Source organism: Pelobates fuscus, chromosome 2, assembly GCF_036172605.1.
Source record: "Pelobates fuscus isolate aPelFus1 chromosome 2, aPelFus1.pri, whole genome shotgun sequence".
NCBI classification, from domain to species: Eukaryota; Metazoa; Chordata; class Amphibia; order Anura; family Pelobatidae; genus Pelobates; species Pelobates fuscus.
The window spans coordinates 358,695,936-358,719,009 of NC_086318.1; the positions used below are offsets into that span (position 1 = coordinate 358,695,936).

At 36.5% G+C, this 23,074-nt stretch overlaps 20 non-coding genes across 20 annotated transcripts; all 20 read right to left on the minus strand.

Moving 5' to 3' along the window:
- Window positions 1–774: 774 nt before the first annotated feature.
- Window positions 775–857, minus strand: TRNAL-UAA (transfer RNA leucine (anticodon UAA)). Its single transcript has one exon. It is a non-coding gene; the product is annotated as a tRNA-Leu (tRNA).
- Window positions 858–1,806: 949 nt separating this feature from the next.
- Window positions 1,807–1,889, minus strand: TRNAL-UAA (transfer RNA leucine (anticodon UAA)). Its single transcript has one exon. It is a non-coding gene; the product is annotated as a tRNA-Leu (tRNA).
- A 949-nt stretch (window positions 1,890–2,838) lies between these two features.
- On the minus strand, window positions 2,839–2,921 carry TRNAL-UAA (transfer RNA leucine (anticodon UAA)). Its single transcript has one exon. It is a non-coding gene; the product is annotated as a tRNA-Leu (tRNA).
- A 949-nt stretch (window positions 2,922–3,870) lies between these two features.
- Window positions 3,871–3,953, minus strand: TRNAL-UAA (transfer RNA leucine (anticodon UAA)). Its single transcript has one exon. It is a non-coding gene; the product is annotated as a tRNA-Leu (tRNA).
- Window positions 3,954–4,902: 949 nt separating this feature from the next.
- On the minus strand, window positions 4,903–4,985 carry TRNAL-UAA (transfer RNA leucine (anticodon UAA)). Its single transcript has one exon. It is a non-coding gene; the product is annotated as a tRNA-Leu (tRNA).
- Window positions 4,986–5,934: 949 nt separating this feature from the next.
- On the minus strand, window positions 5,935–6,017 carry TRNAL-UAA (transfer RNA leucine (anticodon UAA)). The gene has a single exon. It is a non-coding gene; the product is annotated as a tRNA-Leu (tRNA).
- Window positions 6,018–6,966: 949 nt separating this feature from the next.
- TRNAL-UAA (transfer RNA leucine (anticodon UAA)) lies at window positions 6,967–7,049 on the minus strand. The gene has a single exon. It is a non-coding gene; the product is annotated as a tRNA-Leu (tRNA).
- A 949-nt stretch (window positions 7,050–7,998) lies between these two features.
- On the minus strand, window positions 7,999–8,081 carry TRNAL-UAA (transfer RNA leucine (anticodon UAA)). The gene has a single exon. It is a non-coding gene; the product is annotated as a tRNA-Leu (tRNA).
- Window positions 8,082–9,030: 949 nt separating this feature from the next.
- On the minus strand, window positions 9,031–9,113 carry TRNAL-UAA (transfer RNA leucine (anticodon UAA)). Its single transcript has one exon. It is a non-coding gene; the product is annotated as a tRNA-Leu (tRNA).
- Window positions 9,114–10,062: 949 nt separating this feature from the next.
- TRNAL-UAA (transfer RNA leucine (anticodon UAA)) lies at window positions 10,063–10,145 on the minus strand. Its single transcript has one exon. It is a non-coding gene; the product is annotated as a tRNA-Leu (tRNA).
- A 1,941-nt stretch (window positions 10,146–12,086) lies between these two features.
- TRNAL-UAA (transfer RNA leucine (anticodon UAA)) lies at window positions 12,087–12,169 on the minus strand. The gene has a single exon. It is a non-coding gene; the product is annotated as a tRNA-Leu (tRNA).
- Window positions 12,170–14,105: 1,936 nt separating this feature from the next.
- TRNAL-UAA (transfer RNA leucine (anticodon UAA)) lies at window positions 14,106–14,188 on the minus strand. The gene has a single exon. It is a non-coding gene; the product is annotated as a tRNA-Leu (tRNA).
- Window positions 14,189–15,137: 949 nt separating this feature from the next.
- On the minus strand, window positions 15,138–15,220 carry TRNAL-UAA (transfer RNA leucine (anticodon UAA)). Its single transcript has one exon. It is a non-coding gene; the product is annotated as a tRNA-Leu (tRNA).
- Window positions 15,221–16,169: 949 nt separating this feature from the next.
- TRNAL-UAA (transfer RNA leucine (anticodon UAA)) lies at window positions 16,170–16,252 on the minus strand. The gene has a single exon. It is a non-coding gene; the product is annotated as a tRNA-Leu (tRNA).
- Window positions 16,253–17,201: 949 nt separating this feature from the next.
- TRNAL-UAA (transfer RNA leucine (anticodon UAA)) lies at window positions 17,202–17,284 on the minus strand. The gene has a single exon. It is a non-coding gene; the product is annotated as a tRNA-Leu (tRNA).
- Window positions 17,285–18,233: 949 nt separating this feature from the next.
- Window positions 18,234–18,316, minus strand: TRNAL-UAA (transfer RNA leucine (anticodon UAA)). The gene has a single exon. It is a non-coding gene; the product is annotated as a tRNA-Leu (tRNA).
- Window positions 18,317–19,266: 950 nt separating this feature from the next.
- TRNAL-UAA (transfer RNA leucine (anticodon UAA)) lies at window positions 19,267–19,349 on the minus strand. Its single transcript has one exon. It is a non-coding gene; the product is annotated as a tRNA-Leu (tRNA).
- Window positions 19,350–20,298: 949 nt separating this feature from the next.
- TRNAL-UAA (transfer RNA leucine (anticodon UAA)) lies at window positions 20,299–20,381 on the minus strand. The gene has a single exon. It is a non-coding gene; the product is annotated as a tRNA-Leu (tRNA).
- A 949-nt stretch (window positions 20,382–21,330) lies between these two features.
- Window positions 21,331–21,413, minus strand: TRNAL-UAA (transfer RNA leucine (anticodon UAA)). The gene has a single exon. It is a non-coding gene; the product is annotated as a tRNA-Leu (tRNA).
- A 950-nt stretch (window positions 21,414–22,363) lies between these two features.
- On the minus strand, window positions 22,364–22,446 carry TRNAL-UAA (transfer RNA leucine (anticodon UAA)). Its single transcript has one exon. It is a non-coding gene; the product is annotated as a tRNA-Leu (tRNA).
- Between the last annotated feature and the right edge of the window lie 628 nt (window positions 22,447–23,074).

Here is a 23,074-nt window from a genome sequence, read left to right on the forward strand (position 1 = left end):
GAGGCATTGAAAATCACCACTAACTTGTGTTAACCGTTTTTCATGAAATGCTCTGTTTTCTTTTAAGTGCATAATAAAGAGTTAGCAAATGACATCATAATCTACTTCAGACTAGGCAAAGCCAGGGATAGCATTGCTAATGTAGAGAAGAAAGCGAAACAGTGTTTCATCAATCCACTTATCTGTATGTTCAGTCTATGCTGAATGCCAGGAGGAAAGGATTCCATTTTGGAAGGGAGCATTGATGGAGGTACCTGGTTACGGGACAAAGAGTTATGGATTTCTTCATTTACTTTTCTTTTTCATGCCTTACAAATAGATGTTTGTCAAATCTAGGGATAAGTAGTAAAGAAATTAGTGAAAATCCTAAAAATTGCCAGTTTCCCTTTAGATTTGGTGTGAATATCTAGCAGGGCATTTAAAATTTCAATTCTTTAGCATTACAGACCTGTCTCTTACTGTGTTGAATTCAGAGTAATATGATGCTGTCAAGCAAAGTGGTGCACTTAGCATGTCTCTTTTTGGGTATGGATTTTGGCATGAAATAAAAGATAATAGAGAAATTGCATAGGAAAGTTGATATTTCTGTATGATCTCAGAAATTTTACAGAAGCCTTTTTGGTTCGATTTAGACAAATAGTTGCAGCAAATATCCATTGTAGTTTGTTTCTGAATTTGAAACGGGTTGAATAGAATCCGAATAACAAAAATTTTCCATGGGATCAATAATATTTGGGATTGTTAAAACCATTAGTGTCACTTGAACACATCGTGTACCAGGAGTGGGGTTTGAACCCACGCGGACATTCGTCCATTGGATCTTAAGCCCAACACCTTAACCACTCAGCCATCCTGGTGCTACACTTTTAAATGTTCACGGTGGATGGGGAGGGGGAGTCAGGATTCAGACTCTTTATCATGGATCTATTTTCTAAGACAGTTAATGTTTCTCTTTATAGAGCAAAACATGACTAGTTCAAGAAATAAAATTAAAGGGGAGCTGTCACTTCTCCTAAATTGATGCATTTAAATGAGGCATTGAAAATCACCACTAACTTGTGTTAACCGTTTTTCATGAAATGCTCTGTTTTCTTTTAAGTGCATAATAAAGAGTTAGCAAATGACATCATAATCTACTTCAGACTAGGCAAAGCCAGGGATAGCATTGCTAATGTAGAGAAGAAAGCGAAACAGTGTTTCATCAATCCACTTATCTGTATGTTCAGTCTATGCTGAATGCCAGGAGGAAAGGATTCCATTTTGGAAGGGAGCATTGATGGAGGTACCTGGTTACGGGACAAAGAGTTATGGATTTCTTCATTTACTTTTCTTTTTCATGCCTTACAAATAGATGTTTGTCAAATCTAGGGATAAGTAGTAAAGAAATTAGTGAAAATCCTAAAAATTGCCAGTTTCCCTTTAGATTTGGTGTGAATATCTAGCAGGGCATTTAAAATTTCAATTCTTTAGCATTACAGACCTGTCTCTTACTGTGTTGAATTCAGAGTAATATGATGCTGTCAAGCAAAGTGGTGCACTTAGCATGTCTCTTTTTGGGTATGGATTTTGGCATGAAATAAAAGATAATAGAGAAATTGCATAGGAAAGTTGATATTTCTGTATGATCTCAGAAATTTTACAAAAGCCTTTTTGGTTCGATTTAGACAAATAGTTGCATCAAATATCCTTTGTAGTTTGTTTCTTAATTTGAAACGGGTTGAATAGAATCCGAATAACTAAAATTTTCCAAGGGATCAATAATATTTGGGATTGTTAAAACCATTAGTGTCACTTGAACACATCGTGTACCAGGAGTGGGGTTTGAACCCACGCGGACATTCGTCCATTGGATCTTAAGTCCAACGCCTTAACCACTCGGCCATCCTGGTGCTACACTTTTAAATGTTCACGGTGGATGGGGAGGGGGAGTCAGGATTCAGACTCTTTATCATGGATCTATTTTCTAAGACAGTTAATGTTTCTCTTTATAGAGCAAAACATGACTAGTTCAAGAAATAAAATTAAAGGGGAGCTGTCACTTCTCCTAAATTGATGCATTTAAATGAGGCATTGAAAATCACCACTAACTTGTGTTAACCGTTTTTCATGAAATGCTCTGTTTTCTTTTAAGTGCATAATAAAGAGTTAGCAAATGACATCATAATCTACTTCAGACTAGGCAAAGCCAGGGATAGCATTGCTAATGTAGAGAACAAAGCGAAACAGTGTTTCATCAATCCACTTCTCTGTATGTTCAGTCTATGCTGAATGCCAGGAGGAAAGGATTCCATTTTGGAAGGGAGCATTGATGGAGGTACCTGGTTACGGGACAAAGAGTTATGGATTTCTTCATTTACTTTTCTTTTTCATGCCTTACAAATAGATGTTTGTCAAATCTAGGGATAAGTAGTAAAGAAATTAGTGAAAATCCTAAAAATTGCCAGTTTCCCTTTAGATTTGGTGTGAATATCTAGCAGGGCATTTAAAATTTCAATTCTTTAGCATTACAGACCTGTCTCTTACTGTGTTGAATTCAGAGTAATATGATGCTGTCAAGCAAAGTGGTGCACTTAGCATGTCTCTTTTTGGGTATGGATTTTGGCATGAAATAAAAGATAAAAGAGAAATTGCATAGGAAAGTTGATATTTCTGTATGATCTCAGAAATTTTACAGAAGCCTTTTTGGTTCGATTTAGACAAATAGTTGCAGCAAATATCCATTGTAGTTTGTTTCTGAATTTGAAACGGGTTGAATAGAATCCGAATAACGAAAATTTTCCATGGGATCAATAATATTTGGGATTGTTAAAACCATTAGTGTCACTTGAACACATCGTGTACCAGGAGTGGGGTTTGAACCCACGCGGACATTCGTCCATTGGATCTTAAGCCCAACGCCTTAACCACTCGGCCATCCTGGTGCTACACTTTTAAATGTTCACGGTGGATGGGGAGGGGGAGTCAGGATTCAGACTCTTTATCATGGATCTATTTTCTAAGACAGTTAATGTTTCTCTTTATAGAGCAAAACATGACTAGTTCAAGAAATAAAATTAAAGGGGAGCTGTCACTTCTCCTAAATTGATGCATTTAAATGAGGCATTGAAAATCACCACTAACTTGTGTTAACCGTTTTTCATGAAATGCTCTGTTTTCTTTTAAGTGCATAATAAAGAGTTAGCAAATGACATCATAATCTACTTCAGACTAGGCAAAGCCAGGGACAGCATTGCTAATGTAGAGAAGAAAGCGAAACAGTGTTTCATCAATTCACTTCTCTGTATGTTCAGTCTATGCTGAATGCCAGGAGGAAAGGATTCCATTTTGGAAGGGAGCATTGATGGAGGTACCTGGTTACGGGACAAAGAGTTATGGATTTCTTCATTTACTTTTCTTTTTCATGCCTTACAAATAGATGTTTGTCAAATCTAGGGATAAGTAGTAAAGAAATTAGTGAAAATCCTAAAAATTGCCAGTTTCCCTTTAGATTTGGTGTGAATATTTAGCAGGGCATTTAAAATTTCAATTCTTTAGCATTACAGACCTGTCTATTACTGTGTTGAATTCAGAGTAATATGATGCTGTCAAGCAAAGTGGTGCACTTAGCATGTCTCTTTTTGGGTATGGATTTTGGCATGAAATAAAAGATAAAAGAGAAATTGCATAGGAAAGTTGATATTTCTGTATGATCTCAGAAATTTTACAAAAGCCTTTTTGGTTCGATTTAGACAAATAGTTGCAGCAAATATCCTTTGTAGTTTGTTTCTTAATTTGAAACGGGTTGAATAGAATCCGAATAACTAAAATTTTCCAAGGGATCAATAATATTTGGGATTGTTAAAACCATTAGTGTCACTTGAACACATCGTGTACCAGGAGTGGGGTTTGAACCCACGCGGACATTCGTCCATTGGATCTTAAGTCCAACGCCTTAACCACTCGGCCATCCTGGTGCTACACTTTTAAATGTTCACGGTGGATGGGGAGGGGGAGTCAGGATTCAGACTCTTTATCATGGATCTATTTTCTAAGACAGTTAATGTTTCTCTTTATAGAGCAAAACATGACTAGTTCAAGAAATAAAATTAAAGGGGAGCTGTCACTTCTCCTAAATTGATGCATTTAAATGAGGCATTGAAAATCACCACTAACTTGTGTTAACCGTTTTTCATGAAATGCTCTGTTTTCTTTTAAGTGCATAATAAAGAGTTAGCAAATGACATCATAATCTACTTCAGACTAGGCAAAGCCAGGGATAGCATTGCTAATGTAGAGAACAAAGCGAAACAGTGTTTCATCAATCCACTTCTCTGTATGTTCAGTCTATGCTGAATGCCAGGAGGAAAGGATTCCATTTTGGAAGGGAGCATTGATGGAGGTACCTGGTTACGGGACAAAGAGTTATGGATTTCTTCATTTACTTTTCTTTTTCATGCCTTACAAATAGATGTTTGTCAAATCTAGGGATAAGTAGTAAAGAAATTAGTGAAAATCCTAAAAATTGCCAGTTTCCCTTTAGATTTGGTGTGAATATCTAGCAGGGCATTTAAAATTTCAATTCTTTAGCATTACAGACCTGTCTCTTACTGTGTTGAATTCAGAGTAATATGATGCTGTCAAGCAAAGTGGTGCACTTAGCATGTCTCTTTTTGGGTATGGATTTTGGCATGAAATAAAAGATAATAGAGAAATTGCATAGGAAAGTTGATATTTCTGTATGATCTCAGAAATTTTACAAAAGCCTTTTTGGTTCGATTTAGACAAATAGTTGCATCAAATATCCTTTGTAGTTTGTTTCTTAATTTGAAACGGGTTGAATAGAATCCGAATAACTAAAATTTTCCAAGGGATCAATAATATTTGGGATTGTTAAAACCATTAGTGTCACTTGAACACATCGTGTACCAGGAGTGGGGTTTGAACCCACGCGGACATTCGTCCATTGGATCTTAAGTCCAACGCCTTAACCACTCGGCCATCCTGGTGCTACACTTTTAAATGTTCACGGTGGATGGGGAGGGGGAGTCAGGATTCAGACTCTTTATCATGGATCTATTTTCTAAGACAGTTAATGTTTCTCTTTATAGAGCAAAACATGACTAGTTCAAGAAATAAAATTAAAGGGGAGCTGTCACTTCTCCTAAATTGATGCATTTAAATGAGGCATTGAAAATCACCACTAACTTGTGTTAACCGTTTTTCATGAAATGCTCTGTTTTCTTTTAAGTGCATAATAAAGAGTTAGCAAATGACATCATAATCTACTTCAGACTAGGCAAAGCCAGGGATAGCATTGCTAATGTAGAGAACAAAGCGAAACAGTGTTTCATCAATCCACTTCTCTGTATGTTCAGTCTATGCTGAATGCCAGGAGGAAAGGATTCCATTTTGGAAGGGAGCATTGATGGAGGTACCTGGTTACGGGACAAAGAGTTATGGATTTCTTCATTTACTTTTCTTTTTCATGCCTTACAAATAGATGTTTGTCAAATCTAGGGATAAGTAGTAAAGAAATTAGTGAAAATCCTAAAAATTGCCAGTTTCCCTTTAGATTTGGTGTGAATATCTAGCAGGGCATTTAAAATTTCAATTCTTTAGCATTACAGACCTGTCTCTTACTGTGTTGAATTCAGAGTAATATGATGCTGTCAAGCAAAGTGGTGCACTTAGCATGTCTCTTTTTGGGTATGGATTTTGGCATGAAATAAAAGATAAAAGAGAAATTGCATAGGAAAGTTGATATTTCTGTATGATCTCAGAAATTTTACAGAAGCCTTTTTGGTTCGATTTAGACAAATAGTTGCAGCAAATATCCATTGTAGTTTGTTTCTGAATTTGAAACGGGTTGAATAGAATCCGAATAACGAAAATTTTCCATGGGATCAATAATATTTGGGATTGTTAAAACCATTAGTGTCACTTGAACACATCGTGTACCAGGAGTGGGGTTTGAACCCACGCGGACATTCGTCCATTGGATCTTAAGCCCAACGCCTTAACCACTCGGCCATCCTGGTGCTACACTTTTAAATGTTCACGGTGGATGGGGAGGGGGAGTCAGGATTCAGACTCTTTATCATGGATCTATTTTCTAAGACAGTTAATGTTTCTCTTTATAGAGCAAAACATGACTAGTTCAAGAAATAAAATTAAAGGGGAGCTGTCACTTCTCCTAAATTGATGCATTTAAATGAGGCATTGAAAATCACCACTAACTTGTGTTAACCGTTTTTCATGAAATGCTCTGTTTTCTTTTAAGTGCATAATAAAGAGTTAGCAAATGACATCATAATCTACTTCAGACTAGGCAAAGCCAGGGACAGCATTGCTAATGTAGAGAAGAAAGCGAAACAGTGTTTCATCAATCCACTTCTCTGTATGTTCAGTCTATGCTGAATGCCAGGAGGAAAGGATTCCATTTTGGAAGGGAGCATTGATGGAGGTACCTGGTTACGGGACAAAGAGTTATGGATTTCTTCATTTACTTTTCTTTTTCATGCCTTACAAATAGATGTTTGTCAAATCTAGGGATAAGTAGTAAAGAAATTAGTGAAAATCCTAAAAATTGCCAGTTTCCCTTTAGATTTGGTGTGAATATTTAGCAGGGCATTTAAAATTTCAATTCTTTAGCATTACAGACCTGTCTATTACTGTGTTGAATTCAGAGTAATATGATGCTGTCAAGCAAAGTGGTGCACTTAGCATGTCTCTTTTTGGGTATGGATTTTGGCATGAAATAAAAGATAAAAGAGAAATTGCATAGAAAAGTTGATATTTCTGTATGATCTCAGAAATTTTACAAAAGCCTTTTTGGTTCGATTTAGACAAATAGTTGCAGCAAATATCCTTTGTAGTTTGTTTCTTAATTTGAAACGGGTTGAATAGAATCCGAATAACTAAAATTTTCCAAGGGATCAATAATATTTGGGATTGTTAAAACCATTAGTGTCACTTGAACACATCGTGTACCAGGAGTGGGGTTTGAACCCACGCGGACATTCGTCCATTGGATCTTAAGTCCAACGCCTTAACCACTCGGCCATCCTGGTGCTACACTTTTAAATGTTCACGGTGGATGGGGAGGGGGAGTCAGGATTCAGACTCTTTATCATGGATCTATTTTCTAAGACAGTTAATGTTTCTCTTTATAGAGCAAAACATGACTAGTTCAAGAAATAAAATTAAAGGGGAGCTGTCACTTCTCCTAAATTGATGCATTTAAATGAGGCATTGAAAATCACCACTAACTTGTGTTAACCGTTTTTCATGAAATGCTCTGTTTTCTTTTAAGTGCATAATAAAGAGTTAGCAAATGACATCATAATCTACTTCAGACTAGGCAAAGCCAGGGATAGCATTGCTAATGTAGAGAACAAAGCGAAACAGTGTTTCATCAATCCACTTCTCTGTATGTTCAGTCTATGCTGAATGCCAGGAGGAAAGGATTCCATTTTGGAAGGGAGCATTGATGGAGGTACCTGGTTACGGGACAAAGAGTTATGGATTTCTTCATTTACTTTTCTTTTTCATGCCTTACAAATAGATGTTTGTCAAATCTAGGGATAAGTAGTAAAGAAATTAGTGAAAATCCTAAAAATTGCCAGTTTCCCTTTAGATTTGGTGTGAATATTTAGCAGGGCATTTAAAATTTCAATTCTTTAGCATTACAGACCTGTCTATTACTGTGTTGAATTCAGAGTAATATGATGCTGTCAAGCAAAGTGGTGCACTTAGCATGTCTCTTTTTGGGTATGGATTTTGGCATGAAATAAAAGATAAAAGAGAAATTGCATAGGAAAGTTGATATTTCTGTATGATCTCAGAAATTTTACAAAAGCCTTTTTGGTTCGATTTAGACAAATAGTTGCAGCAAATATCCTTTGTAGTTTGTTTCTTAATTTGAAACGGGTTGAATAGAATCCGAATAACTAAAATTTTCCAAGGGATCAATAATATTTGGGATTGTTAAAACCATTAGTGTCACTTGAACACATCGTGTACCAGGAGTGGGGTTTGAACCCACGCGGACATTCGTCCATTGGATCTTAAGTCCAACGCCTTAACCACTCGGCCATCCTGGTGCTACACTTTTAAATGTTCACGGTGGATGGGGAGGGGGAGTCAGGATTCAGACTCTTTATCATGGATCTATTTTCTAAGACAGTTAATGTTTCTCTTTATAGAGCAAAACATGACTAGTTCAAGAAATAAAATTAAAGGGGAGCTGTCACTTCTCCTAAATTGATGCATTTAAATGAGGCATTGAAAATCACCACTAACTTGTGTTAACCGTTTTTCATGAAATGCTCTGTTTTCTTTTAAGTGCATAATAAAGAGTTAGCAAATGACATCATAATCTACTTCAGACTAGGCAAAGCCAGGGATAGCATTGCTAATGTAGAGAACAAAGCGAAACAGTGTTTCATCAATCCACTTCTCTGTATGTTCAGTCTATGCTGAATGCCAGGAGGAAAGGATTCCATTTTGGAAGGGAGCATTGATGGAGGTACCTGGTTACGGGACAAAGAGTTATGGATTTCTTCATTTACTTTTCTTTTTCATGCCTTACAAATAGATGTTTGTCAAATCTAGGGATAAGTAGTAAAGAAATTAGTGAAAATCCTAAAAATTGCCAGTTTCCCTTTAGATTTGGTGTGAATATCTAGCAGGGCATTTAAAATTTCAATTCTTTAGCATTACAGACCTGTCTCTTACTGTGTTGAATTCAGAGTAATATGATGCTGTCAAGCAAAGTGGTGCACTTAGCATGTCTCTTTTTGGGTATGGATTTTGGCATGAAATAAAAGATAAAAGAGAAATTGCATAGGAAAGTTGATATTTCTGTATGATCTCAGAAATTTTACAGAAGCCTTTTTGGTTCGATTTAGACAAATAGTTGCAGCAAATATCCATTGTAGTTTGTTTCTGAATTTGAAACGGGTTGAATAGAATCCGAATAACGAAAATTTTCCATGGGATCAATAATATTTGGGATTGTTAAAACCATTAGTGTCACTTGAACACATCGTGTACCAGGAGTGGGGTTTGAACCCACGCGGACATTCGTCCATTGGATCTTAAGCCCAACGCCTTAACCACTCGGCCATCCTGGTGCTACACTTTTAAATGTTCACGGTGGATGGGGAGGGGGAGTCAGGATTCAGACTCTTTATCATGGATCTATTTTCTAAGACAGTTAATGTTTCTCTTTATAGAGCAAAACATGACTAGTTCAAGAAATAAAATTAAAGGGGAGCTGTCACTTCTCCTAAATTGATGCATTTAAATGAGGCATTGAAAATCACCACTAACTTGTGTTAACCGTTTTTCATGAAATGCTCTGTTTTCTTTTAAGTGCATAATAAAGAGTTAGCAAATGACATCATAATCTACTTCAGACTAGGCAAAGCCAGGGATAGCATTGCTAATGTAGAGAAGAAAGCGAAACAGTGTTTCATCAATCCACTTCTCTGTATGTTCAGTCTATGCTGAATGCCAGGAGGAAAGGATTCCATTTTGGAAGGGAGCATTGATGGAGGTACCTGGTTACGGGACAAAGAGTTATGGATTTCTTCATTTACTTTTCTTTTTCATGCCTTACAAATAGATGTTTGTCAAATCTAGGGATAAGTAGTAAAGAAATTAGTGAAAATCCTAAAAATTGCCAGTTTCCCTTTAGATTTGGTGTGAATATTTAGCAGGGCATTTAAAATTTCAATTCTTTAGCATTACAGACCTGTCTATTACTGTGTTGAATTCAGAGTAATATGATGCTGTCAAGCAAAGTGGTGCACTTAGCATGTCTCTTTTTGGGTATGGATTTTGGCATGAAATAAAAGATAAAAGAGAAATTGCATAGGAAAGTTGATATTTCTGTATGATCTCAGAAATTTTACAGAAGCCTTTTTGGTTCGATTTAGACAAATAGTTGCAGCAAATATCCATTGTAGTTTGTTTCTGAATTTGAAACGGGTTGAATAGAATCCGAATAACGAAAATTTTCCATGGGATCAATAATATTTGGGATTGTTAAAACCATTAGTGTCACTTGAACACATCGTGTACCAGGAGTGGGGTTTGAACCCACGCGGACATTCGTCCATTGGATCTTAAGTCCAACGCCTTAACCACTCGGCCATCCTGGTGCTACACTTTTAAATGTTCACGGTGGATGGGGAGGGGGAGTCAGGATTCAGACTCTTTATCATGGATCTATTTTCTAAGACAGTTAATGTTTCTCTTTATAGAGCAAAACATGACTAGTTCAAGAAATAAAATTAAAGGGGAGCTGTCACTTCTCCTAAATTGATGCATTTAAATGAGGCATTGAAAATCACCACTAACTTGTGTTAACCGTTTTTCATGAAATGCTCTGTTTTCTTTTAAGTGCATAATAAAGAGTTAGCAAATGACATCATAATCTACTTCAGACTAGGCAAAGCCAGGGATAGCATTGCTAATGTAGAGAAGAAAGCGAAACAGTGTTTCATCAATCCACGTCTCTGTATGTTCGGTCTATGCTGAATGCCAGGAGGAAAGGATTCCATTTTGGAAGGGAGCATTGATGGAGGTACCTGGTTACGGGACAAAGAGTTATGGATTTCTTCATTTACTTTTCTTTTTCATGCCTTACAAATAGATGTTTGTCAAATCTAGGGATAAGTAGTAAAGAAATTAGTGAAAATCCTAAAAATTGCCAGTTTCCCTTTAGATTTGGTGTGAATATCTAGCAGGGCATTTAAAATTTCAATTATTTAGCATTACAGACCTGTCTCTTACTGTGTTGAATTCAGAGTAATATGATGCTGTCAAGCAAAGTGGTGCACTTAGCATGTCTCTTTTTGGGTATGGATTTTGGCATGAAATAAAAGATAATAGAGAAATTGCATAGGAAAGTTAATATTTCTGTATGATGTCAGAAATTTTACAGAAGCCTTTTTGGTTCGATTTAGACAAATAGTTGCAGCAAATATCCTTTGTAGTTTGATTTCTGAATTTGAAACGGGTTGAGTAGAATCCGAATAACGAAAATTTTCCAAGGGATCAATAATATTTGGGATTGTTAAAACCATTAGTGTCACTTGAACACATCGTGTATTCGTCCATTGGATCGCCTTAACCACTCGGCCATCCTGGTGCTACACTTTTAAATGTTCACGGTGGATGGGGAGGGGGAGTCAGGATTCAGACTCTTTATCATGGATCTATTTTCTAAGACAGTTAATGTTTCTCTTTATAGAGCAAAACATGACTAGTTCAAGAAATAAAATTAAAGGGGAGCTGTCACTTCTCCTAAATTGATGCATTTAAATGAGGCATTGAAAATCACCACTAACTTGTGTTAACCGTTTTTCATGAAATGCTCTGTTTTCTTTTAAGTGCATAATAAAGAGTTAGCAAATGACATCATAATCTACTTCAGACTAGGCAAAGCCAGGGATAGCATTGCTAATGTAGAGAAGAAAGCGAAACAGTGTTTCATCAATCCACTTCTCTGTATGTTCAGTCTATGCTGAATGCCAGGAGGAAAGGATTCCATTTTGGAAGGGAGCATTGATGGAGGTACCTGGTTACGGGACAAAGAGTTATGGATTTCTTCATTTACTTTTCTTTTTCATGCCTTACAAATAGATGTTTGTCAAATCTAGGGATAAGTAGTAAAGAAATTAGTGAAAATCCTAAAAATTGCCAGTTTCCCTTTAGATTTGGTGTGAATATTTAGCAGGGCATTTAAAATTTCAATTCTTTAGCATTACAGACCTGTCTATTACTGTGTTGAATTCAGAGTAATATGATGCTGTCAAGCAAAGTGGTGCACTTAGCATGTCTCTTTTTGGGTATGGATTTTGGCATGAAATAAAAGATAATAGAGAAATTGCATAGGAAAGTTGATATTTCTGTATGATCTCAGAAATTTTACAGAAGCCTTTTTGGTTCGATTTAGACAAATAGTTGCAGCAAATATCCATTGTAGTTTGTTTCTGAATTTGAAACGGGTTGAATAGAATCCGAATAACGAAAATTTTCCATGGGATCAATAATATTTGGGATTGTTAAAACCATTAGTGTCACTTGAACACATCGTGTACCAGGAGTGGGGTTTGAACCCACGCGGACATTCGTCCATTGGATCTTAAGTCCAACGCCTTAACCACTCGGCCATCCTGGTGCTACACTTTTAAATGTTCACGGTGGATGGGGAGGGGGAGTCAGGATTCAGACTCTTTATCATGGATCTATTTTCTAAGACAGTTAATGTTTCTCTTTATAGAGCAAAACATGACTAGTTCAAGAAATAAAATTAAAGGGGAGCTGTCACTTCTCCTAAATTGATGCATTTAAATGAGGCATTGAAAATCACCACTAACTTGTGTTAACCGTTTTTCATGAAATGCTCTGTTTTCTTTTAAGTGCATAATAAAGAGAAATGACATCATAATCTACTTCAGACTAGGCAAAGCCAGGGATAGCATTGCTAATGTAGAGAAGAAAGCGAAACAGTGTTTCATCAATCCACGTCTCTGTATGTTCGGTCTATGCTGAATGCCAGGAGGAAAGGATTCCATTTTGGAAGGGAGCATTGATGGAGGTACCTGGTTACGGGACAAAGAGTTATGGATTTCTTCATTTACTTTTCTTTTTCATGCCTTACAAATAGATGTTTGTCAAATCTAGGGATAAGTAGTAAAGAAATTAGTGAAAATCCTAAAAATTGCCAGTTTCCCTTTAGATTTGGTGTGAATATTTAGCAGGGCATTTAAAATTTCAATTCTTTAGCATTACAGACCTGTCTATTACTGTGTTGAATTCAGAGTAATATGATGCTGTCAAGCAAAGTGGTGCACTTAGCATGTCTCTTTTTGGGTATGGATTTTGGCATGAAATAAAAGATAATAGAGAAATTGCATAGGAAAGTTAATATTTCTGTATGATGTCAGAAATTTTACAGAAGCCTTTTTGGTTCGATTTAGACAAATAGTTGCAGCAAATATCCTTTGTAGTTTGATTTCTGAATTTGAAACGGGTTGAGTAGAATCCGAATAACGAAAATTTTCCAAGGGATCAATAATATTTGGGATTGTTAAAACCATTAGTGTCACTTGAACACATCGTGTATTCGTCCATTGGATCGCCTTAACCACTCGGCCATCCTGGTGCTACACTTTTAAATGTTCACGGTGGATGGGGAGGGGGAGTCAGGATTCAGACTCTTTATCATGGATCTATTTTCTAAGACAGTTAATGTTTCTCTTTATAGAGCAAAACATGACTAGTTCAAGAAATAAAATTAAAGGGGAGCTGTCACTTCTCCTAAATTGATGCATTTAAATGAGGCATTGAAAATCACCACTAACTTGTGTTAACCGTTTTTCATGAAATGCTCTGTTTTCTTTTAAGTGCATAATAAAGAGTTAGCAAATGACATCATAATCTACTTCAGACTAGGCAAAGCCAGGGATAGCATTGCTAATGTAGAGAAGAAAGCGAAACAGTGTTTCATCAATCCACTTCTCTGTATGTTCAGTCTATGCTGAATGCCAGGAGGAAAGGATTCCATTTTGGAAGGGAGCATTGATGGAGGTACCTGGTTACGGGACAAAGAGTTATGGATTTCTTCATTTACTTTTCTTTTTCATGCCTTACAAATAGATGTTTGTCAAATCTAGGGATAAGTAGTAAAGAAATTAGTGAAAATCCTAAAAATTGCCAGTTTCCCTTTAGATTTGGTGTGAATATTTAGCAGGGCATTTAAAATTTCAATTCTTTAGCATTACAGACCTGTCTATTACTGTGTTGAATTCAGAGTAATATGATGCTGTCAAGCAAAGTGGTGCACTTAGCATGTCTCTTTTTGGGTATGGATTTTGGCATGAAATAAAAGATAATAGAGAAATTGCATAGGAAAGTTGATATTTCTGTATGATCTCAGAAATTTTACAGAAGCCTTTTTGGTTCGATTTAGACAAATAGTTGCAGCAAATATCCATTGTAGTTTGTTTCTGAATTTGAAACGGGTTGAATAGAATCCGAATAACGAAAATTTTCCATGGGATCAATAATATTTGGGATTGTTAAAACCATTAGTGTCACTTGAACACATCGTGTACCAGGAGTGGGGTTTGAACCCACGCGGACATTCGTCCATTGGATCTTAAGTCCAACGCCTTAACCACTCGGCCATCCTGGTGCTACACTTTTAAATGTTCACGGTGGATGGGGAGGGGGAGTCAGGATTCAGACTCTTTATCATGGATCTATTTTCTAAGACCGTTAATGTTTCTCTTTATAGAGCAAAACATGACTAGTTCAAGAAATAAAATTAAAGGGGAGCTGTCACTTCTCCTAAATTGATGCATTTAAATGAGGCATTGAAAATCACCACTAACTTGTGTTAACCGTTTTTCATGAAATGCTCTGTTTTCTTTTAAGTGCATAATAAAGAGTTAGCAAATGACATCATAATCTACTTCAGACTAGGCAAAGCCAGGGATAGCATTGCTAATGTAGAGAAGAAAGCGAAACAGTGTTTCATCAATCCACGTCTCTGTATGTTCGGTCTATGCTGAATGCCAGGAGGAAAGGATTCCATTTTGGAAGGGAGCATTGATGGAGGTACCTGGTTACGGGACAAAGAGTTATGGATTTCTTCATTTACTTTTCTTTTTCATGCCTTACAAATAGATGTTTGTCAAATCTAGGGATAAGTAGTAAAGAAATTAGTGAAAATCCTAAAAATTGCCAGTTTCCCTTTAGATTTGGTGTGAATATTTAGCAGGGCATTTAAAATTTCAATTCTTTAGCATTACAGACCTGTCTATTACTGTGTTGAATTCAGAGTAATATGATGCTGTCAAGCAAAGTGGTGCACTTAGCATGTCTCTTTTTGGGTATGGATTTTGGCATGAAATAAAAGATAATAGAGAAATTGCATAGGAAAGTTGATATTTCTGTATGATCTCAGAAATTTTACAGAAGCCTTTTTGGTTCGATTTAGACAAATAGTTGCAGCAAATATCCATTGTAGTTTGTTTCTGAATTTGAAACGGGTTGAATAGAATCCGAATAACGAAAATTTTCCATGGGATCAATAATATTTGGGATTGTTAAAACCATTAGTGTCACTTGAACACATCGTGTACCAGGAGTGGGGTTTGAACCCACGCGGACATTCGTCCATTGGATCTTAAGTCCAACGCCTTAACCACTCGGCCATCCTGGTGCTACACTTTTAAATGTTCACGGTGGATGGGGAGGGGGAGTCAGGATTCAGACTCTTTATCATGGATCTATTTTCTAAGACAGTTAATGTTTCTCTTTATAGAGCAAAACATGACTAGTTCAAGAAATAAAATTAAAGGGGAGCTGTCACTTCTCCTAAATTGATGCATTTAAATGAGGCATTGAAAATCACCACTAACTTGTGTTAACCGTTTTTCATGAAATGCTCTGTTTTCTTTTAAGTGCATAATAAAGAGTTAGCAAATGACATCATAATCTACTTCAGACTAGGCAAAGCCAGGGATAGCATTGCTAATGTAGAGAAGAAAGCGAAACAGTGTTTCATCAATCCACTTCTCTGTATGTTCAGTCTATGCTGAATGCCAGGAGGAAAGGATTCCATTTTGGAAGGGAGCATTGATGGAGGTACCTGGTTACGGGACAAAGAGTTATGGATTTCTTCATTTACTTTTCTTTTTCATGCCTTACAAATAGATGTTTGTCAAATCTAGGGATAAGTAGTAAAGAAATTAGTGAAAATCCTAAAAATTGCCAGTTTCCCTTTAGATTTGGTGTGAATATTTAGCAGGGCATTTAAAATTTCAATTCTTTAGCATTACAGACCTGTCTATTACTGTGTTGAATTCAGAGTAATATGATGCTGTCAAGCAAAGTGGTGCACTTAGCATGTCTCTTTTTGGGTATGGATTTTGGCATGAAATAAAAGATAAAAGAGAAATTGCATAGGAAAGTTGATATTTCTGTATGATCTCAGAAATTTTACAGAAGCCTTTTTGGTTCGATTTAGACAAATAGTTGCAGCAAATATCCATTGTAGTTTGTTTCTGAATTTGAAACGGGTTGAATAGAATCCGAATAACGAAAATTTTCCATGGGATCAATAATATTTGGGATTGTTAAAACCATTAGTGTCACTTGAACACATCGTGTACCAGGAGTGGGGTTTGAACCCACGCAGACATTCGTCCATTGGATCTTAAGTCCAACGCCTTAACCACTCGGCCATCCTGGTGCTACACTTTTAAATGTTCACGGTGGATGGGGAGGGGTAGTCAGGATTCAGACTCTTTATCATGGATCTATTTTCTAAGACAGTTAATGTTTCTCTTTATAGAGCAAAACATGACTAGTTCAAGAAATAAAATTAAAGGGGAGCTGTCACTTCTCCTAAATTGATGCATTTAAATGAGGCATTGAAAATCACCACTAACTTGTGTTAACCGTTTTTCATGAAATGCTCTGTTTTCTTTTAAGTGCATAATAAAGAGTTAGCAAATGACATCATAATCTACTTCAGACTAGGCAAAGCCAGGGATAGCATTGCTAATGTAGAGAAGAAAGCGAAACAGTGTTTCATCAATCCACGTCTCTGTATGTTCAGTCTATGCTGAATGCCAGGAGGAAAGGATTCCATTTTGGAAGGGAGCATTGATGGAGGTACCTGGTTACGGGACAAAGAGTTATGGATTTCTTCATTTACTTTTCTTTTTCATGCCTTACAAATAGATGTTTGTCAAATCTAGGGATAAGTAGTAAAGAAATTAGTGAAAATCCTAAAAATTGCCAGTTTCCCTTTAGATTTGGTGTGAATATTTAGCAGGGCATTTAAAATTTCAATTCTTTAGCATTACAGACCTGTCTATTACTGTGTTGAATTCAGAGTAATATGATGCTGTCAAGCAAGGTGGTGCACTTAGCATGTCTCTTTTTGGGTATGGATTTTGGCATGAAATAAAAGATAATAGAGAAATTGCATAGGAAAGTTGATATTTCTGTATGATCTCAGAAATTTTACAGAAGCCTTTTTGGTTCGATTTAGACAAATAGTTGCAGCAAATATCCATTGTAGTTTGTTTCTGAATTTGAAACGGGTTGAATAGAATCCGAATAACGAAAATTTTCCATGGGATCAATAATATTTGGGATTGTTAAAACCATTAGTGTCACTTGAACACATCGTGTAACAGGAGTGGGGTTTGAACCCACGCGGACATTCGTCCATTGGATCTTAAGTCCAACGCCTTAACCACTCGGCCATCCTGGTGCTACACTTTTAAATGTTCACGGTGGATGGGGAGGGGGAGTCAGGATTCAGACTCTTTATCATGGATCTATTTTCTAAGACAGTTAATGTTTCTCTTTATAGAGCAAAACATGACTAGTTCAAGAAATAAAATTAAAGGGGAGCTGTCACTTCTCCTAAATTGATGCATTTAAATGAGGCATTGAAAATCACCACTAACTTGTGTTAACCGTTTTTCATGAAATGCTCTGTTTTCTTTTAAGTGCATAATAAAGAGTTAGCAAATGACATCATAATCTACTTCAGACTAGGCAAAGCCAGGGATAGCATTGCTAATGTAGAGAAGAAAGCGAAACAGTGTTTCATCAATCCACTTCTCTGTATGTTCAGTCTATGCTGAATGCCAGGAGGAAAGGATTCCATTTTGGAAGGGAGCATTGATGGAGGTACCTGGTTACGGGACAAAGAGTTATGGATTTCTTCATTTACTTTTCTTTTTCATGCCTTACAAATAGATGTTTGTCAAATCTAGGGATAAGTAGTAAAGAAATTAGTGAAAATCCTAAAAATTGCCAGTTTCCCTTTAGATTTGGTGTGAATATCTAGCAGGGCATTTAAAATTTCAATTCTTTAGCATTACAGACCTGTCTCTTACTGTGTTGAATTCAGAGTAATATGATGCTGTCAAGCAAAGTGGTGCACTTAGCATGTCTCTTTTTGGGTATGGATTTTGGCATGAAATAAAAGATAAAAGAGAAATTGCATAGGAAAGTTGATATTTCTGTATGATCTCAGAAATTTTACAGAAGCCTTTTTGGTTCGATTTAGACAAATAGTTGCAGCAAATATCCATTGTAGTTTGTTTCTGAATTTGAAACGGGTTGAATAGAATCCGAATAACGAAAATTTTCCATGGGATCAATAATATTTGGGATTGTTAAAACCATTAATGTCACTTGAACACATCGTGTACCAGGAGTGGGGTTTGAACCCACGCGGACATTCGTCCATTGGATCTTAAGTCCAACGCCTTAACCACTCGGCCATCCTGGTGCTACACTTTTAAATGTTCACGGTGGATGGGGAGGGGGAGTCAGGATTCAGACTCTTTATCATGGATCTATTTTCTAAGACAGTTAATGTTTCTCTTTATAGAGCAAAACATGACTAGTTCAAGAAATAAAATTAAAGGGGAGCTGTCACTTCTCCTAAATTGATGCATTTAAATGAGGCATTGAAAATCACCACTAACTTGTGTTAACCGTTTTTCATGAAATGCTCTGTTTTCTTTTAAGTGCATAATAAAGAGTTAGCAAATGACATCATAATCTACTTCAGACTAGGCAAAGCCAGGGATAGCATTGCTAATGTAGAGAAGAAAGCGAAACAGTGTTTCATCAATCCACTTCTCTGTATGTTCAGTCTATGCTGAATGCCAGGAGGAAAGGATTCCATTTTGGAAGGGAGCATTGATGGAGGTACCTGGTTACGGGACAAAGAGTTATGGATTTCTTCATTTACTTTTCTTTTTCATGCCTTACAAATAGATGTTTGTCAAATCTAGGGATAAGTAGTAAAGAAATTAGTGAAAATCCTAAAAATTGCCAGTTTCCCTTTAGATTTGGTGTGAATATCTAGCAGGGCATTTAAAATTTCAATTCTTTAGCATTACAGACCTGTCTCTTACTGTGTTGAATTCAGAGTAATATGATGCTGTCAAGCAAAGTGGTGCACTTAGCATGTCTCTTTTTGGGTATGGATTTTGGCATGAAATAAAAGATAAAAGAGAAATTGCATAGGAAAGTTGATATTTCTGTATGATCTCAGAAATTTTACAGAAGCCTTTTTGGTTCGATTTAGACAAATAGTTGCAGCAAATATCCTTTGTAGTTTGATTTCTGAATTTGAAACGGGTTGAGTAGAATCCGAATAACGAAAATTTTCCAAGGGATCAATAATATTTGGGATTGTTAAAACCATTGGTGTCACTTGAACACATCGTGTACCAGGAGTGGGGTTTGAACCCACACAGACATTCGTCCATTGGATCTTACGTCCAACGCCTTAACCACTCGGCCATCCTGGTGCTACAATTTTTAATGTTCACGGTGGATGGGGAGGGGGAGTCAGGATTCAGACTCTTTATCATGGATCTATTTTCTAAGACAGTTAATGTTTCTCTTTATAGAGCAAAACATGACTAGTTCAAGAAATAAAATTAAAGGGGAGCTGTCACTTCTCCTAAATTGATGCATTTAAATGAGGCATTGAAAATCACCACTAACTTGTGTTAACCGTTTTTCATGAAATGCTCTGTTTTCTTTTAAGTGTGTAATAAAGAGTTAGCAAATGACATCATAATCTACTTCAGACTAGGCAAAGCCAGCTATAGCATTGCTAATGTAGAGAAGAAAGCGAAACAGTGTTTCATCAATCCACTTCTCTGTATGTTCAGTCTATGCTGAATGCCAGGAGGAAAGGATTCCATTTTGGAAGGAAGCATTGATGGAGGTACCTGGTTACGGGACAAAGAGTTATGGATTTCTTCATTTACTTTTCTTTTTCATGCCTTACAAATAGATGTTTGTCAAATCTAGGGATAAGTAGTAAAGAAATTAGTGAAAATCCTAAAAATTGCCAGTTTCCCTTTAGATTTGGTGTGAATATCTAGCAGGGCATTTAAAATTTCAATTCTTTAGCATTACAGACCTGTCTCTTACTGTGTTGAATTCAGAGTAATATGATGCTGTCAAGCAAAGTGGTGCACTTAGCATGTCTCTTTTTGGGTATGGATTTTGGCATGAAATAAAAGATAATAGAGAAATTGCATAGGAAAGTTGATATTTCTGTATGATCTCAGAAATTTTACAGAAGCCTTTTTGGTTCGATTTAGACAAATAGTTGCAGCAAATATCCATTGTAGTTTGTTTCTGAATTTGAAACGGGTTGAATAGAATCCGAATAACGAAAATTTTCCATGGGATCAATAATATTTGGGATTGTTAAAACCATTAGTGTCACTTGAACACATCGTGTAACAGGAGTGGGGTTTGAACCCACGCGGACATTCGTCCATTGGATCTTAAGTCCAACGCCTTAACCACTCGGCCATCCTGGTGCTACACTTTTAAATGTTCACGGTGGATGGGGAGGGGGAGTCAGGATTCAGACTCTTTATCATGGATCTATTTTCTAAGACAGTTAATGTTTCTCTTTATAGAGCAAAACATGACTAGTTCAAGAAATAAAATTAAAGGGGAGCTGTCACTTCTCCTAAATTGATGCATTTAAATGAGGCATTGAAAATCACCACTAACTTGTGTTAACCGTTTTTCATGAAATGCTCTGTTTTCTTTTAAGTGCATAATAAAGAGTTAGCAAATGACATCATAATCTACTTCAGACTAGGCAAAGCCAGGGATAGCATTGCTAATGTAGAGAAGAAAGCGAAACAGTGTTTCATCAATCCACTTCTCTGTATGTTCAGTCTATGCTGAATGCCAGGAGGAAAGGATTCCATTTTGGAAGGGAGCATTGATGGAGGTACCTGGTTACGGGACAAAGAGTTATGGATTTCTTCATTTACTTTTCTTTTTCATGCCTTACAAATAGATGTTTGTCAAATCTAGGGATAAGTAGTAAAGAAATTAGTGAAAATCCTAAAAATTGCCAGTTTCCCTTTAGATTTGGTGTGAATATCTAGCAGGGCATTTAAAATTTCAATTCTTTAGCATTACAGACCTGTCTCTTACTGTGTTGAATTCAGAGTAATATGATGCTGTCAAGCAAAGTGGTGCACTTAGCATGTCTCTTTTTGGGTATGGATTTTGGCATGAAATAAAAGATAAAAGAGAAATTGCATAGGAAAGTTGATATTTCTGTATGATCTCAGAAATTTTACAGAAGCCTTTTTGGTTCGATTTAGACAAATAGTTGCAGCAAATATCCATTGTAGTTTGTTTCTGAATTTGAAACGGGTTGAATAGAATCCGAATAACGAAAATTTTCCATGGGATCAATAATATTTGGGATTGTTAAAACCATTAATGTCACTTGAACACATCGTGTACCAGGAGTGGGGTTTGAACCCACGCGGACATTCGTCCATTGGATCTTAAGTCCAACGCCTTAACCACTCGGCCATCCTGGTGCTACACTTTTAAATGTTCACGGTGGATGGGGAGGGGGAGTCAGGATTCAGACTCTTTATCATGGATCTATTTTCTAAGACAGTTAATGTTTCTCTTTATAGAGCAAAACATGACTAGTTCAAGAAATAAAATTAAAGGGGAGCTGTCACTTCTCCTAAATTGATGCATTTAAATGAGGCATTGAAAATCACCACTAACTTGTGTTAACCGTTTTTCATGAAATGCTCTGTTTTCTTTTAAGTGCATAATAAAGAGTTAGCAAATGACATCATAATCTACTTCAGACTAGGCAAAGCCAGGGATAGCATTGCTAATGTAGAGAAGAAAGCGAAACAGTGTTTCATCAATCCACTTCTCTGTATGTTCAGTCTATGCTGAATGCCAGGAGGAAAGGATTCCATTTTGGAAGGGAGCATTGATGGAGGTACCTGGTTACGGGACAAAGAGTTATGGATTTCTTCATTTACTTTTCTTTTTCATGCCTTACAAATAGATGTTTGTCAAATCTAGGGATAAGTAGTAAAGAAATTAGTGAAAATCCTAAAAATTGCCAGTTTCCCTTTAGATTTGGTGTGAATATCTAGCAGGGCATTTAAAATTTCAATTCTTTAGCATTACAGACCTGTCTCTTACTGTGTTGAATTCAGAGTAATATGATGCTGTCAAGCAAAGTGGTGCACTTAGCATGTCTCTTTTTGGGTATGGATTTTGGCATGAAATAAAAGATAAAAGAGAAATTGCATAGGAAAGTTGATATTTCTGTATGATCTCAGAAATTTTACAGAAGCCTTTTTGGTTCGATTTAGACAAATAGTTGCAGCAAATATCCTTTGTAGTTTGATTTCTGAATTTGAAACGGGTTGAGTAGAATCCGAATAACGAAAATTTTCCAAGGGATCAATAATATTTGGGATTGTTAAAACCATTGGTGTCACTTGAACACATCGTGTACCAGGAGTGGGGTTTGAACCCACACAGACATTCGTCCATTGGATCTTACGTCCAACGCCTTAACCACTCGGCCATCCTGGTGCTACAATTTTTAATGTTCACGGTGGATGGGGAGGGGGAGTCAGGATTCAGACTCTTTATCATGGATCTATTTTCTAAGACAGTTAATGTTTCTCTTTATAGAGCAAAACATGACTAGTTCAAGAAATAAAATTAAAGGGGAGCTGTCACTTCTCCTAAATTGATGCATTTAAATGAGGCATTGAAAATCACCACTAACTTGTGTTAACCGTTTTTCATGAAATGCTCTGTTTTCTTTTAAGTGTGTAATAAAGAGTTAGCAAATGACATCATAATCTACTTCAGACTAGGCAAAGCCAGCTATAGCATTGCTAATGTAGAGAAGAAAGCGAAACAGTGTTTCATCAATCCACTTCTCTGTATGTTCAGTCTATGCTGAATGCCAGGAGGAAAGGATTCCATTTTGGAAGGGAGCATTGATGGAGGTACCTGGTTACGGGACAAAGAGTTATGGATTTCTTCATTTACTTTTCTTTTTCATGCCTTACAAATAGATGTTTGTCAAATCTAGGGATAAGTAGTAAAGAAATTAGTGAAAATCCTAAAAATTGCCAGTTTCCCTTTAGATTTGGTGTGAATATCTAGCAGGGCATTTAAAATTTCAATTCTTTAGCATTACAGACCTGTC